Source organism: Gavialis gangeticus, unplaced genomic scaffold (genome assembly GCF_001723915.1).
Source record: "Gavialis gangeticus isolate Ggan-Ray unplaced genomic scaffold, GavGan_comp1, whole genome shotgun sequence".
NCBI classification, from domain to species: Eukaryota; Metazoa; Chordata; order Crocodylia; family Gavialidae; genus Gavialis; species Gavialis gangeticus.
In genome coordinates, this window is record NW_017729022.1 from 50522668 (window position 1) to 50538139 (window position 15472).

The 15472-nt window shown below is 44.2% G+C and overlaps 1 protein-coding gene across 2 annotated transcripts in view; it reads right to left on the minus strand.

Annotated features, from left to right (window-relative positions):
- Positions 1 to 15472, minus strand: part of TCF20 (transcription factor 20) — a 215674-nt gene that overhangs the window by 193391 nt on the left and 6811 nt on the right. For both annotated transcript variants that reach the window (XM_019514879.1, XM_019514880.1), the window contains exon 2: positions 9437 to 9501. The gene's annotated coding sequence lies outside the window, so the exon portion shown is untranslated. The remainder of the gene's footprint in view (positions 1 to 9436; positions 9502 to 15472) is intronic.

Sequence of the window (15472 nt, forward strand, 5' to 3'; positions counted from 1 at the left end):
CAGGTCCCTTCTGACCCTAGAAACTATGAAACTATGGTGCTGAGCATGGGGAAAAGCAGCCCCTTGTCAGCCGCATGGCCGGCACTCCCTGCTGCAAGCACTCGCAGCCCACGCGGGGCTGTCTGGAGCAGGCACAAGCAGCCCTACACAGGCTGCAAGCGAGGGGCCACTTTTCCCTGCGCTCAGCACCAGCTTATAACCCGGCCCTGCTGCCAGCCTGGACTCTGTGCTGGCTCCGGGCTCACCCATCAGGGCTGCACGCGGTGGCAGCAGCTGCAGCCCCCCTGCTTGACGCGCCGGGCAGTGTTGGATGCTGCTGCCTGCCCGGATCTTGCACGCTGGGCAGGCCAGAGGCAACAGCGGCAAACACTGCCTGGCGTGGTAAGTGGGGGGGGGGCCGCAGCTGCTGTCCCCACATGCAGCCCCGATGAGCACACCCGGAGCCGGTGCAGGGTCCAGGCTGGCAGTGGGGTTGGGTCACAAGGTGGTGTTGAGCGCTGGGGGGGTGGAGGGGGAAGCACCCCCATGCCAGGCATAGGGTGCCATGCCCGGCACCCCATGCTGCAGCCGCTCGCAGCCCACCTGGGGCTGCCTGTGCCTGCTCCAGACAGCCCAACATGGGCTGCAAGCAGCTGCAGTGCAGGGTGCCAGCCACAAGGCAGGCGAGGGGTCACTTTCCTGCGTGCCAGAAAGGATCCCAGCAAAAAGCTGAGCACAGGGAAAAGCAGCCCCTCGCCTACCTCGTGGCTGGTGCCCCATGCTGCAGCTGCTCACAGTCTGAGCGGGGCTGTCCAGAGCATGCACAGGCAGCCCCAAGTGGGTTGTGAGCGGCTGCAGTGTGGGGCACAGGGCAGGGAGGGGCTGCTTTTCCTCGGGCCACTTTGCCCTGGGCTCCTTCCCTGCCCTCCCCCCCACTTTCCCCTTACCTGGGGTTCCAGCACGGGCAGCCACCCATGTGGTCCCAGACCAGAAGCCCCGGCTGGGGAAGTGGAGCCGGGCGGACCCTGCTTTTGTGGGAGCCCACTGGACTTCCCCTGGGTCCTATTGCCCTTGGTTCCTGTCATTTTTGACAGGAACCAAGGGCAGATGAATATTAATTTTCTAAATTTTTTAGGGGCACTGTGGGCCAGATAGAATGGCCTCGCAGGCTGGATGTGGCCTGCGGGCCATATTTTGCCCACCCCTGTTCTTAACAATATGATAGAGAAAACGGGCAACATGCAGAACACAAGGAATCTGGGGACTAAAATAACACTGAAAAGTACAATACCTCCTTACAGATGCCTCATTCCTGATGTGGAAAGTATACCACTTTTAATGGTTTTATCTCCACAGTCTCTCTAATGAATCAGCCAAATATCATTTGTATCTACATAGTAGCATATGAGACCACCAAGCCATTCCAGCTACTGGCTTAGACTGGAATCTGTCACCTAATAAAGGCAAAAGGCTCCATATTCCTATTGTCCCAACTCTTCCATTTCATTTCAGTTTTTATGCTGTATCCATCACGGCATCCAAGCAGCTTCCAAAAGTTCAGTGAAAGATGTGCCCCACTTGTTTTCTGTGTTTCCTCTTCCTCTTGTTGGGGGGTATTATATATGTAGATTTTTGCCTGCTTATTTTAAACCAGATATCTTTTTACAGATGGTTGAAAAAATGGAAATAAAGGGGTGATTATGAAATGTCAAACTTTTGCTCATTTCACATTAGTCAACAGATGCATTTTTAACTTTTTCAAAGAAAAATCTCATACTCTTCCTCCAAACTTTTGAAGTACATACTGAAACCTTGCCTTGACCCAAACCCCGGTTTTCAGTACATGAATAAAAGTCAATAAACATTTAAAATATAGTAGAATATGGCATGACTTTTTTTTCTAACAAAAGTAATCAATGAAGTTATACATCTTTCGCAAACAGAATAATTTTTAATACAGGAATTTTGAAGTGACATTTTTTTTTAATTTTAAATTCTGTTTCTACCAGCTCTATTTACTGGCTGAACCAAATGGGGTTCCACTCTCAACATTATGATGCTCCTCTGTTTGGATGAACTGCAGAAATGTCTGAACACTGAATCAAATCTCTTCCAAGATGTCTTACAATATTCTAACCATCAGTGGAAAGAACCTTGTCAACAGGGGGCATCTGGTTAGGAGGCTCAGCAACTTCAGCCAAGTCTGTAACTGTCTACAGACCAAAGACTATCTTTTCACATCACAATTCCCACATCTCAACTCTGACCATTCTCCCAAAACAATTTAAAATGTTAATACCATGAATGAATGAATGCTCAGACAGGCAAGAAAGAGATCAGAATAGTAGGAGAAAGAGGGGTACACACAGAACCCGTGGAACTAGAGGGGACAGTGTGGGTGACACACATGTTGGAAAGGCGAGAAGGGAAGGACTCCAAGAGTTCCTGGTGCATGCAATGAGCTCAATGTACAGACACAGCAATGTGCACTACCATCTAGTTTTATCTCCTGTGAAATGTTTTCATTATTGAAGACAAGGTCACAGAAATGCAGCCAATCTGTAAAGTTTTCGGGACTCCTTAGTCCTGACATGCACACAGATTTTTGCACCAATTTGGTTGGCAGCAAAGCCAGCTTTAGCTAAACTGACTTTAGGCTACTTTTATTCTGAAATAAGAGCAGCCACACATACACACACACACACTTGCACTAAGGTAATTAAATTGGTTTAGTTCACAACTTGCTATCACAGTGGAAGAAGCCCTTGGAATCCTGAGGCATGTTCAGTCTTGGACCAGCTGCCAAGCACAAAAGACAAGATGGGGTTAACAAACACTATCCTTGCCATGGAGCTTTAGGCAATCTTCTAGGCATGCCAGGCCTGGACCATTAAGCACCTTGAAGATAAGAAGCAAGACCCTGAATTTGACATGATATTATATGTGGAGTTAATGCAGTGCAAGGAGGATACATCTGACATAGCAGACTGGACCGGTGAGGTGGTGTGCTGCTGCAGTATAGCCTAATTGTAGGCTCCTTTGCAACAATGGTTTCATACTCAGACTGCATTTGTAACTGATCCTACTTGGTCTGACAGCAAGATTTGAGCCCTCAATCATCAGTGCTGAAAGTATGAACCTTTAATCAAAAGGAGTAAATTCTCTAAATGGAAGCAGCAGCAGACTGAGAAACCTCTTCTGGGGACGAGCTATCTGCATTTTTTTAAAAGCATGGGATTAATGCTGGAGATCTACATACTCCTCAGTGGAGCTCTCAAATCTCTGATCTGCTTCTCTGTTTTCAAAACCTACTCAGCCAAGGACCCCCATACCAGAGGCATCATCCTTAGAGCCAGAGACAAGGAGATAGGGTTTTGGATTACCTCAGTGCTAATCAGCAATCTGGGGGCAGGGAGCAGGGTCCTTCCTGAGAAAAAAAAGTCCAAAAACTACCAAAAACTTCAGCTCAAGCCTGTTACAAGGTTTTATAGTGACACAATTTATTTGGCTCAATAGAAGGTGTAACTGTCTGAAATAAAATGACCTGCATTATAAAATGGACAGACTAACTGATCTAAAATCCGCACTGGACTTAAAAATCTATGAAAACATGCATACACACATTTTATTTTATTAAAATGTTTTTAACCAAAATAAATCTGTTTTACTTTAAAAACGGTATTTTCATAAATGGTTATTATTTTTTTGCCTTCACTGAAACTCCAACAGCAGTAAAATCCAGCATAAGAACCAGCATGTGGTTCCTTACCATGCTTTGCATCTACACACAAATGTGTCCTCAGCAGCAGGCAGAAAGAATATTAATCATTTGGACTGGACTTGCTTACAGCAAAACTAATCCACCCTAGGGTCCCCCCTTGGTGCCAGTTTCTATCAGGGTGGTCCCAGAGAGGATGAAGATGGCTGGCATCAGTCCAACAATGCACATCTTCCACTACCACTCTTGATAAAACCCTGCCTAGATGACCAGTTTTTGGCACTCCACAGCACAGATGTCAAGTTGGCTGAATGAAACTTCCCTATTCAAACAGCACTGTATGCAGCCTGGAGCTGAGATGCACACTTTTCACAATGACTAGCACTCTCTGCCAGACATGGGCATCACTAAGAGCATCAAATGGTCTTATGAGAAAATAAGAGAAACAATGTAGCAGGGAAATATTTGGGTTACCATGCACTGAATCATATTTTGAGACCTGCCCTTCAACCCAGTGCAATTACATAGCATGGAAAAGCCACAGGGCTGATAAAGGCGGCATACCAAAGAGGGGCAAAACAGCAATTCCCTGCAGCAGGCAGACCCAGCTGAGGGTGAAGAGCCAGACCTGTTTCAGGAGTCTGGGGGAAAGATACCTAGGATCTCAATGCAACAAGAGTAGAAGTAATGGCAGGAAGACTCAGTGGAAAACAAAAAAGCCGTGTGTCAGAAGTATACAGCTCTTAGTGTAAAGAGGCACTGATTTTACAGACTTGTGAAAGAATTGTGAACATTCCTAAGTCTGCCACTTTTTTAAAGGGCCCTATAGAGACTCACACAAATCCAGAAGTGCCAGTCTTTCCCTCTTTGCCAGCACAACATGCATGGGCAGCAGCTGCTTCATCTCACCCTTAGAAATAAACAGAAACTGAACTGGGATTCTCAAGTCTTGGCATCCCTTCCACCTCCCTTTGGGCTGCAGGAATTACTGTTACCATTCATATGGGCATGAACACCAGGTGGCCAACCTATCCCATGTGGTCAGACTACGAATGGTAGACAATGCAGAAACCACAATGTAAAATTAGACAGCTTCTATCACCAGAAATTATAAACGTGCCAAAGCATTAATGTTACAATATATCTGTCAACCCATGTACAAAACCAAGGTGCCATGGCAGCTCCCTTCTATTATCTGCTTGCAATCACACTTCAGTCTGTCTTTCTGTTTCATGCCTAAAAAGCAGTACTAATCAGATTCAATCTTTCTGTCCAAGGCCTTTGAAGCTTAGCAAAGCATATTTTGGAATCAAATTGATGCTCAACTAATGCAAACCATGAGAAAATGGCACAAAAATGACAAACAAAACTTATCAATGTTAGTTCATGTTTCTACCCAGTCACCCGAATCCAAAAGCCTTTCATATACCAAAGTACTTCAGTTCTCGAAACAAATTTTTGGAAAACAGGTATTTCCTTCCCCACACTTCACCAAAATACTCTCCCGTGAGTACCATTCTTCAAACTGGGTTTTCAATACTATCTGTGCAAATAAGCATAATAAGGGCTTTTCAGGTTTTCCTCTCATCCCCAGTAAGCAGTTTTTCTTTCCCTAGCTAGAAACCTCCACAAGGGGATATACTTCCTAGGATCTCTCATAATTCATCTTTGTCACTATCTGCAGCAAGTATCATGTACACTTTTCCCTCTCCCCCGCCAATCCCCCATTCTCACCCTGAATGGATAAACAGCAAAGGTAAGTAATACCCCTGCCCAATCGTATTATTATAGTATTCTGTATAAATTCTAATGTATGGCCTTTGCATTCTGAGACCAAAGACAAAATGGCTTCTAATAAGTAGGCACTGCAATTCAAAACTGAACTAAAATTTCTTCTTTTATTGCATTCCTTTGTACTGTAAGAGATGATCGACCATAATTTCTTATTTTTCACTACAGTGTCCACTCTGGAGTACCAATGTCCCAGAACAGGAAGAAGGGCAGAAAGACTAGCTCTTTAATGGTGAAGTCCAGGAAACAGGGAATACAGAGGAGCCCCTGCTCATGAAAATATATAGACATGAAGAGAGATTCAACACCAGCGTGGTGGTTTGAGGAGGATCCTGACAGGCATCAACAGTGAAAGACTGGAGTGAAAAACCTCTTGGAAAGGAGGTTATGCAGGAATCAATGAGGAATGAAAGGAGTGATAATGTGATGCTGTAGCCATAATGGTAGAGGAATTATGCAAGGCAAGGATTTCTTAGGGTGATGTCTGTTATTGGACCAACTGCATAGTTGGGATAGAATTAAAAAAGCTTTCAAATGCATGACATTGTTCTTCTGGTTAGAAGAATGTCTTGCATTTGAAAGCTTGTCTAACTCTATCCCAACTATGCTGTTGGTCCAATAACAGACATCACCCTAAGAAATCCTTGCCTCTCGAATGACAAGACGACAGATAATTTCAGAAGGATGTATTAACTCAAAAAGTGTAAGAAAACTTAAGTGCTGTTTTGCCCCAATAAATGGTCCCTGATCCACATACAACCTACCCAATAACCATCACATCCCTCAAGACAACAGCAGATCTTGGATAGCACTCTCCCCTCCAGCTTCATCACAACCATTTTCCAGATGTTCTACACATTGCTCAAGAGGATGGAAAAGGAAGTGGCTGGGATAGGAGGTTGTTGGGTCATTCTTCTATGAGAAGATCTATATTGCTTTTGCTCTGGTACATGTGTCATTTTTTATAGTACTGTATTGCAGCTGGCTTGCAAGCTTTTCAGCATGCAAAAAAAACATTTATCCCTGAAAACAAAGACTCTTTGTACTTTGCACATCAGTGATACTATTATTAAATATCAATACATTGGTTTGCTCCCCTGACTAACTCCTTCATCATTAGAGCACAAATCCATTGGAAAGCCAGCCACCGTGTAATCCTGCCATCTAAAAAAGCACAGGACCACAATAATCCACTCTTCTATAAACTTCCTCACCATACAAACAAAAGAGAATTTTAGGTTTAATACATTGAAAGAAACCCAGCTGCATCACCGCATGAAATGAATCACTCTATACTACAAATCCCAAGTTAGATGCACTTCACTGTTCCTACCCATTTCCATACCACCAGTTAGAAAGTGGGTGCACAGAGCATTGCTAATTTGCGCAGCATGCCAACCGCGGCCTCTGCTAGCCTCAGGTGTGACCACTTGTCTAGCCAGATGTGCATAGGCTGATTCCAGTTCAGCTGCCTTGGCACTTCACTGTTCTTTGACAACATCATCTTTGCTTTGACTTTATACAAAATGCAGCCAGCAGGTATGACAACTACTACATCAGTCATAGAACAGTCGCTGCAGGTCAGCACATATCTCCTGCTTGATTGCAGTCTCCCAAAGGCACATGCTTTCCAGCACGGTGCACCTGCTACATTTACAAATGAATCTGAGTTTGTATAATCAGGAATACAATTATTTCCAGGGCTAATGTAGATAGGCTGGGTCAATCCAGGATGAGAAAGGGACATCAATGTCAGTGCTGTTTAGTGAGAATAAATTCTCTTTTGCCTACTCTCAAAGAGTGTTTATACACATGCTCCAGGAGGAAGGGATGTGACACTTTAATTAAAGTGACTTTTAGAGCCGCTTTAATTAAAGCTCCTGAAGCATCATGTGCATCAGTGTCCCCATGCTGAAAAATGGCAGTGGGGACGCTCTAACTAAAGCTCATCAAGCAAGCTTTAGTTAAAGTGCCCCCATCATCATTTTTCAGTGTCAGGACACTGATACATGTGATGCTGGAATAATGGTAATTGCCATGCTCTAGCAGACTCAACCAAGTCTGCTCCAATGCACTGTAATTACAGCACATCAGAGCAGTCTCGCTGCATGTGTATAGGCACCTAAAGAGGCAGGAGTTAAAACTTTCCACTGTTTGCTTAGCCTTCCTACACACACATACACGGTCCCAGAAGCACCTTTCATGTTAATATAATCTTGGGCAAAGAAGGGGAAAAAATGGGTACATGGTTTCTGTCAGTCTGCCACAGAATAAAATCCTTCAGTGAGATCTAACACAGAGACTGATCATGACTCCCAACAATCAGCATTCCTGTAGATTGCCCCACAAGCCTACATTACAGCTTGGCCTTCCCTAACATCTACTGGCACCTAACAATTATCCAGGCAGCCAACTTCCCCAGGACAATCACGGCTTGTGTTTCAAAGACAAAGGTAACACATCTCTGCAGTGTGGAACTGCAATGTCAGGGTTATCTCACCAGGCAGATACAGAAATGCCTTCTTCCTCACCATGAACTTTATGCTACCTTTGCTGTTTATCCCAGGTCTCGAGAACAATTTTGTCCCACCAGTCTGTGGTGTTAATTTGGACCTAAAAGTACCACGTTACCTGATGTTTGTCATCTGCAAACATAGTGCACAGCCATCTCCCTAGGCACTGGGGGTGTATGACTTGCATCTTGACTCTTTGAACCGCTTGGCAACACGCTTGCTTCACAATTGCCTTTGAAAAACTATGGCAGACATTTTACTGAACAAAGCAATAGCCAAGCTTCTACCATGGCCTCCATTTTAAGGAAAGGAGTAGAAAATGATGGTTGTCCCAGGTAGCATGAGATACACCCTGAGGAATTACAGGAGACTGACTCCTTTCTCCCATAATTCCACTGCACTGAAAGGACCTGTAAAAATGTTTTAAAAACTACTGTTTCAGGTAAGGGAGAGGTACCCAGGGGCAGCACAGAACAGCAGAACTGTCAATGGTGGGCAGAACACCTATCAACCTATAACCCCACCTGCACTGTGTCCATACTAGCCACCATGGATTCCAACACCTGTGCTCTCACAATGGTCCACTCACCAACAGTTCAGATTTCTAGTCCAGGGGTAGGCAACCTATGGCCCATAGGCCGGATGTGGTCCGCAGACATGGCTGCAGGCACTGTCCCTTTGCTGCCATGTGTGCAGGTGGCAGCAGCAGCCAGGTCTTAGTATCTGCCTCTGATGGTGGGTCATTCCAACCCATAGCTGGAAAAGGTTGACTGCCTCTGTTCCAGTCCAAAGAGACCTTTGTTCTCAAAAAAGGACCTACAGGAAAACACCAAAAGCTGAGGCATTTCTCCCCCAGATCAACAATAATTAACTACAGCAGCAGAACTTAGGTTGTGTTAGCATACAACCTTGAGGAGTCTCATGAATTAACTGGGTCTACCCAGAACAAAAAGTGTTGTTTAATATCATCTTAGTTCACAAGGCCGCACTCTTAATTTCCTAGTGAAGAGAAAATAAAAGGTCTATTTTAAAAAGAAATCTGTACTTAATTTTAATCAGTCCTGCCAAGTTTGCAATTAGAAACGTTTGCCGCCAAAAATAAAACACAAAGTAAGCGTGCCTATTGTTAAGCTCTATATTACTTCTGGCATTTCCGAAGCTGGTGCTGGAGGCAGCCATGTTGCTAAAAAGTGACAGTAGCAGAAGCAGTCCCTTGAAAGATGAATGAAAATACAAACTAGCCATACCTTCTGACTCAGGAATTAATAACGATCATGCCTCTTCTTTAACCTTTGTGAGCTACCCTGAAATCAGGGTCATGTGACACCACTTTTCAACAAGATGGTTGCCCGCAGCACTGAGCTAAAGAAATGCCCTTTTAGTTACAAATTTGAAAATACATTTCAGCATACTGAGGGTGATAAACATTTCTTACCATATGAACTTTCTACATGACAGGCTGAGGAAAAGAAGGTAGCTCTCTTCATGGAGAAAAATATTCTGTTTGGAAAAACAAAATATGAAATCAATGCTTCATTTTCAATATTTCCTTCCTTATCTTGCTCTCTCTCACTGAAGGCAATTTACAGATAATTAATTTATCCTCACAGATGTCCTGTGGGTACTTTCCCTATTTTATAGGGGAGGATACTGTCTGTACAGAAATTAAGTCAGATGTCACTAACCTGAATTCCTGATTCCAGGTGGAAGCAAGCAACAGGAGCAGATGAACTCTTAGGGAGCAAAAATCACAGATGTACACTAATACAGCTAGTAATAAAGAATGAGGGATGTTACCATTTAAGCATGAAATTCTTAAAGGTATCCCTTCAAATGTAATAATCTCCTGGAAAAAAACCTAAAAGTGGCACTATGAGGTTTCATGATTCTCTCTCAATCATCTTCCACGTCAAATTTGCTCAGTTTCCCAGTAAAATGGTATTTATTCAACTGCTTGCCTTGCAAATTCATCTGGGGTCTCTCTGGTTCAAGCCCCCCACCAAGAATAAAGATTCTGCAACTGGGAACTTTGTTCATAATTCTCTCACAATGAGGATGAGCAAGGCAGAAGGGAATCCAATTCCTTCCCTCACCGCTTCATTGGCTCTGCAGGGCTAGCAGGACGAAAAACCTATTTCTTACATGAAAGTCAGCACCTCCGACTCTGAACATGGAAAGTGAGCACCACCGTTGAGGAAAATGGTGCAGTTTTACACAATTATGTTTCTGGCTGTAACTTCTCTCTGAACTTTAACAAAATTTAAGAGCCAACTTCTCTTACTTCACACTATGTAAGTCGGAAAATTGATTACCTCAGGCGTTTCCAAAGTTTTGCCCCAAAGAGCTATTTTGAAGGGGCACTGGCCACTCTTGGCCTGCAGGCTACATTTTAGGACCGTCTGAATTACATGGTTTAGAAAGGCAAGTGAAATCAGGGCCCACTTCTATAACACACAAAGAAAGAGCAACACTCAACTTGGCCTAGACAGCGCCAGACACAGGCATGGGTGAACTAGGGCCCAGACAGAAAGGGGGTCTGAAAATGATACTTTTTTATTATTATTATCATTATTTCTGGCAAAGGGGGGGCCCAATACTAAAAGTTAACCCAGGGCCGCCAGGAGTCTAGGTACAGAGCTGAGCCTAGGACAATGGTTTTCAACCTTTTTTTCATGTGTGGACCCCTTTGAATTGTAAGTGTGGGTATTCATGTACTTTTGATTGATTATGGTCATCTTTTGCAGACCGCCTAGACATAGTCTATAGACCCCCAGAGGTCCACAGACCATAGGTTGGGAACCACTGGCCTAGGAGTTAAGCTCTGTAGACTGTCCACAGAAAAGAATGGGAGGGTTGTTCTTGACTTAGCTACTATACCATCCTCTCCAGTTGTACCTTTTCTGCTAAGTCAGTACCAGTTTCTGAAGCCTGGTAGTGTATTAGCAAATTCACCATCCCCCAGTTTCTTCTGCTTAACCCTTCTGGTTCTCCTTCCTGAGGTCCCCTAACTTTCTACCTCCCTTATTCAGAAAAGCCTGCCTACTATTCCCTTTATGTTTCCATGGCCCCCACTACCACAAAAGTATTATTTTTTTCTACCACAGAGGGCCCAGAGGACCCATTCAGGATTAGGACCCTATTGTGCTAAGTCAGTGACTCTCAATCAGGGTGCCACAGCACCTTGGGGTGCTGCCAGATTCTTTGAAGCATGCCACAAGGTGTAAGGACATAAGTGAGGTATAAGAAGATAAGCACAGGTTCAGGCTTGTCCCTGCCTGGCTGATTCCCTAACCCCAATACCCAGCCCCTCTACAAGAGGGTACACACTGTAATACTGTACATACAATAGCTTTTATAATTGGGTGTCACTCAGTTTACAAAAATTATAAGGGGGGGCCTCAAATCCAATGAGGGGTGCTCAAGTCTAAAAAGCTTGAAAGCTGCTGTGCTAGGTTATGCACTCAAATGCGCAAGGGACCCTAACCCAGCATTCGGTGGCTTATTTAAATGTGAGTGTACCAATTCCATTCAGATATGATATCACTCCAAGACAAACTGTAAGAATCATGAACTCAAACTTGCATAACTTCAAAGATGGGCACTCAGGAGTAGATGCATGTGAGAACGCTTGCAGCTAACTGCCCGAGCTCGTCTGGCCATTTTCTGCATTTCCACTGCAGCAACTGCAGATGTTTTTTTCCCCCACATGAGAGCCCTCTCTTGCTACCCAGTTCTGCAGCAGTCATAATCCAGCACTATACCTTAAAGGCTGCTCAGAAGCTGCAACTGATACAGAAGGCAACTGCCTTAACAAGGAAGACTTCCTGCAGAGAGCACATGACCCCCATGTTCCATGATCTGCATTGCCTTTCCCAGGTGAAGCGTAAGGTGTTCACACTGACCTACAAAGCCCCTAATGGGCTATCTAAGAAGCCACCTCAAAGGCTGCAGAAGAAGAAAGATGAGCTGAAGTGCTTTACCTAACAGTGTGCTGGTTTAAACAGGCAGTCTGTCATTTCTGGCAAAGCTCTAACATTTCCCCAATCCAATACCACAGATTTCTTGAACTTCATGCCACAAGACACTCTTTTCCTAGGTTTTTTCTAGAGGGGATGGATTGAAAAAGGATACGAATGGCTGAGGAGACTTATTTGTGAGGATAGAAGGTCTGTTGTGAAGACTGAGCCAATGATTTTTTTTAATATAAAGAACACATAAGATGCCTGGAATTTGATAGATGATTTTTAATTAAATTGAAATAAGTAAATCATTGCCTGTTGCCATGGAGAATGAACGTGATGTCATGGACTCAGCCTCCTGACTCAAGGGCAAGATCAAGCAGGAGAAGCAGACGAGACTGTGAAATTAAAAATACCTATTTTAAAGCAAATGGGCTTGATAATTAGTAAAAAAAAAAAAAGTGGCATAGGAAAATGATTTAGCCATATGGTGGAAACAGTTTTAAAGGTGAACTGTAAAGCTGTTTTACATAAATGAATAAACTGCTTAAGATCACAGATCACTAGCAGACTAATACATGCAGAATTAAATATTTTGTTTAAAAAATGTGGCAAAAAAGAATTAGTTTTCCTTTCACTTAACTATCAAGACTCTGCTTTGTTTAAGTAGCTATTTCTGATGTTTAGAGATGGCAGGTATCTGCAGTTACTGAAGAGTCAAACTTCCCACATGTTACCACAAGCTTTGCAGTTCTGAAGTAAAATCTATTTGTGGGATACATAACCTTTCATCTCTAGATCACCTGTGTCCTGCAATCCTCTCCTGGGCAGCAGTGACTGACAATCATCAGCAAATGTGGATGTTTGTCACTACTGTCACTTGCATGGCAAACTGACTTTTACAGGTTTTTCCACAGACAACCAGTAGGCAAGATACAGTAGACACAGTATCCTTTGGAGTGACCCCACAAGTGCGGGACAACCAGGAATTTAAATGGGCCCCAGACTGGCCAGTTTTTACATGGCTTTTACATAAAACTTGGTATTTTTTCTCTTACATTCAAGCCAGTATAGGGCCACGTTACTCTTACTGAAAATACAGAAACAGAACGAAAATGGCAACAATCCAAATCCAGTAGCTTGAAAAAGGTATGCAGGTGACAAGCAGGGAGGGGGCTCAACTTACGAACTTGTGCTGGGCCCAAAAATTTTCTATGGGTAGCACTGGGTAACTCCATCCAGGACCAGCACACCTAAACACCAATGCATGCAAAAAAGAATGGCAGAAAGTGGCCATATCAACCCAAACCTACCTCTGCACTGGGGGGAAATCCTTAAGGATGGTGCCTCCATGTTTAGGTCGCCAGAGCTGCATAAAAGGACTGCAGACAACCAAGAGATTTCTCTATAATCTTTTTTAGCCAAGCCAACCCATTTGACTGCAACTCCACTATGATTTGTTTGAATGTATGGCAAGAGATCTGTCATAGAATTTACAATAAAAGTTATATCTGACATCTCAGTATCCCATGACATAATATTAACCCAGGGGCAGGCAATTATTTTGGGCAGAGGGCCGCTTACTGAGTTTCTCATCAAGGGCCGCATGACAGGCAGCCCAGGGCAGATAAATGTTAATTTTCTAAATTTTTAGCGGCCCTGCGGGCTGGACAGAATGGCCTGGCAGGCAACATCCAGTCCCAGGGCTGCATTTTGCCCACCCCTGTATTAACCGGTGTGTGCCACGATCTTTATTTATTTTTCAAATAAAAAAGGAAATACTAAAATTGTATTTTTTGTTTTCACTTTTTTCCAGGGATAACCCTGATCTCCACTCCCCCCCCACCTTTTATGCAGAGTAAAAAAAAATAACTATGCTCATTAGTCTCTCATGGTTGTTCACTGACTTGCATGAAGGGAATTAAGAGTCTCAGTCAAGCCACTAGTGACACAGCTGCTCACATCAAAAAGCCAGAGTCAGAGTAGGTACTAATCAACAGAGACTGAATTGGCCACAGAGTGAATTCGCCTCTTCCCCCACCAACCAGATTTCAGATGGCTGAAAGTGCAAGAAGTTTGGAGAAAGGAAGTGAAAATACAAGCCAAATCTTCAAATCATTATTGCCAACACCTAGAATTTTATCTTGCATTTTGCCACATTTGATCTTTTACCAGGAGTCAAGGTGCATGAACATATCAGGTTTAATTTGTTTAAAAACTGAATACAGTCCTAGCTGCGTAGATAAACTGGAAAACACGAACACTAAAACTTCATCCAGGAGACCAATACAAAGAATCTGTTTCACTCTTCTAAAAGATCATGGTTTTTTAAGCTACACATGCTTCTGGGGAGGTGACTGACTCAGGGAAGGCTTGGAAACTGAGCAATCTCTGAACCTGCTGTGAAGAGATGCAAGCCATCCAGGGAGGTGCTATTCACTCTCAGTTTCCCCTCTTCCTACTGCTTTCCCCTTGTGTGCAAGCAATTTCCTGTTGCTTGAACCACAGCCTACCCCCATCACCAGAGCAAAAATGGCTACACCCCTGAGGCTGTTTCCTGCACTCAGAGGGTGATGGGAGCCCAAAGAAGGGGGGGCGGGAGCTTGCTCCTTCCTATCTCCTAATGCTATTTTGGTTTTAAAAAGCAAGATTAAGCCTTACCCAAATCAGCCCAACATCTTCCTATGGAAGGGAAACAAGGCTTCCTCTTTCTCTCCTGCTTCCAATATTCCACGAGCCAAAGTAACCACCCAAGAAAGGCTCCTTCCTACGGACACTCCCAGCTGGACAGACAGGGGTAATGTGGCCAATTGATTAAGGCTCAGGAAGGTGACTGCTTGGTGTGTCAAGAACAATATTAGCAGCAGAGGTGGTTACTTTTGTACCACAGCAGTGTGGCTTGCAAGCCACACAGTTACCACAAAGCCAGCCCGGGTCCATGGTGTGCTGCAAAGCGTAAGCTGAGAGCTGGGATGGAGCAGTTGGGATTTTTATGGGAACCTAACCCCCAGCCCCCACTTATACTCTCTCCAAACCCACTCCCATAAGGCTGCGACCATTCTCCACTGGCCTTCACCCTACCCCAAACTACACCCTTTTCTTCACCAGCACTCACAACTTGCCCACAAGCCCATCCTCACCACCAGCCAGCCTCTGTGACCCCTGAGGGATCCCTTCTCTCACCCACAAACTCTGCATGACCTTTCTTCCCCCCCCCCCCCCACCACAAGCTCCCAGCACTGCTCTCACTGCTGAGAGGGGAAAAGAAAAAAAAACTCTCTCTTTTTTTTTTTTAAGGGTTTCTGTTGGTTTATTTTTACATCACAATAGATCACACCGCACTGCTGTCTGTATTCCCAAAGGAAGTCCAGTCGTGAGCCTTCGACATGCTGTTAGGCAGGGAACTTGTCACACACACCAATCTTGTCAACAACTTGGACTCACTGTAGGCAAGGGGAGGGCATCCTATGGCCAGAAGTGATGAGACCCGGTTTTAATCCAGACAGTGCTTT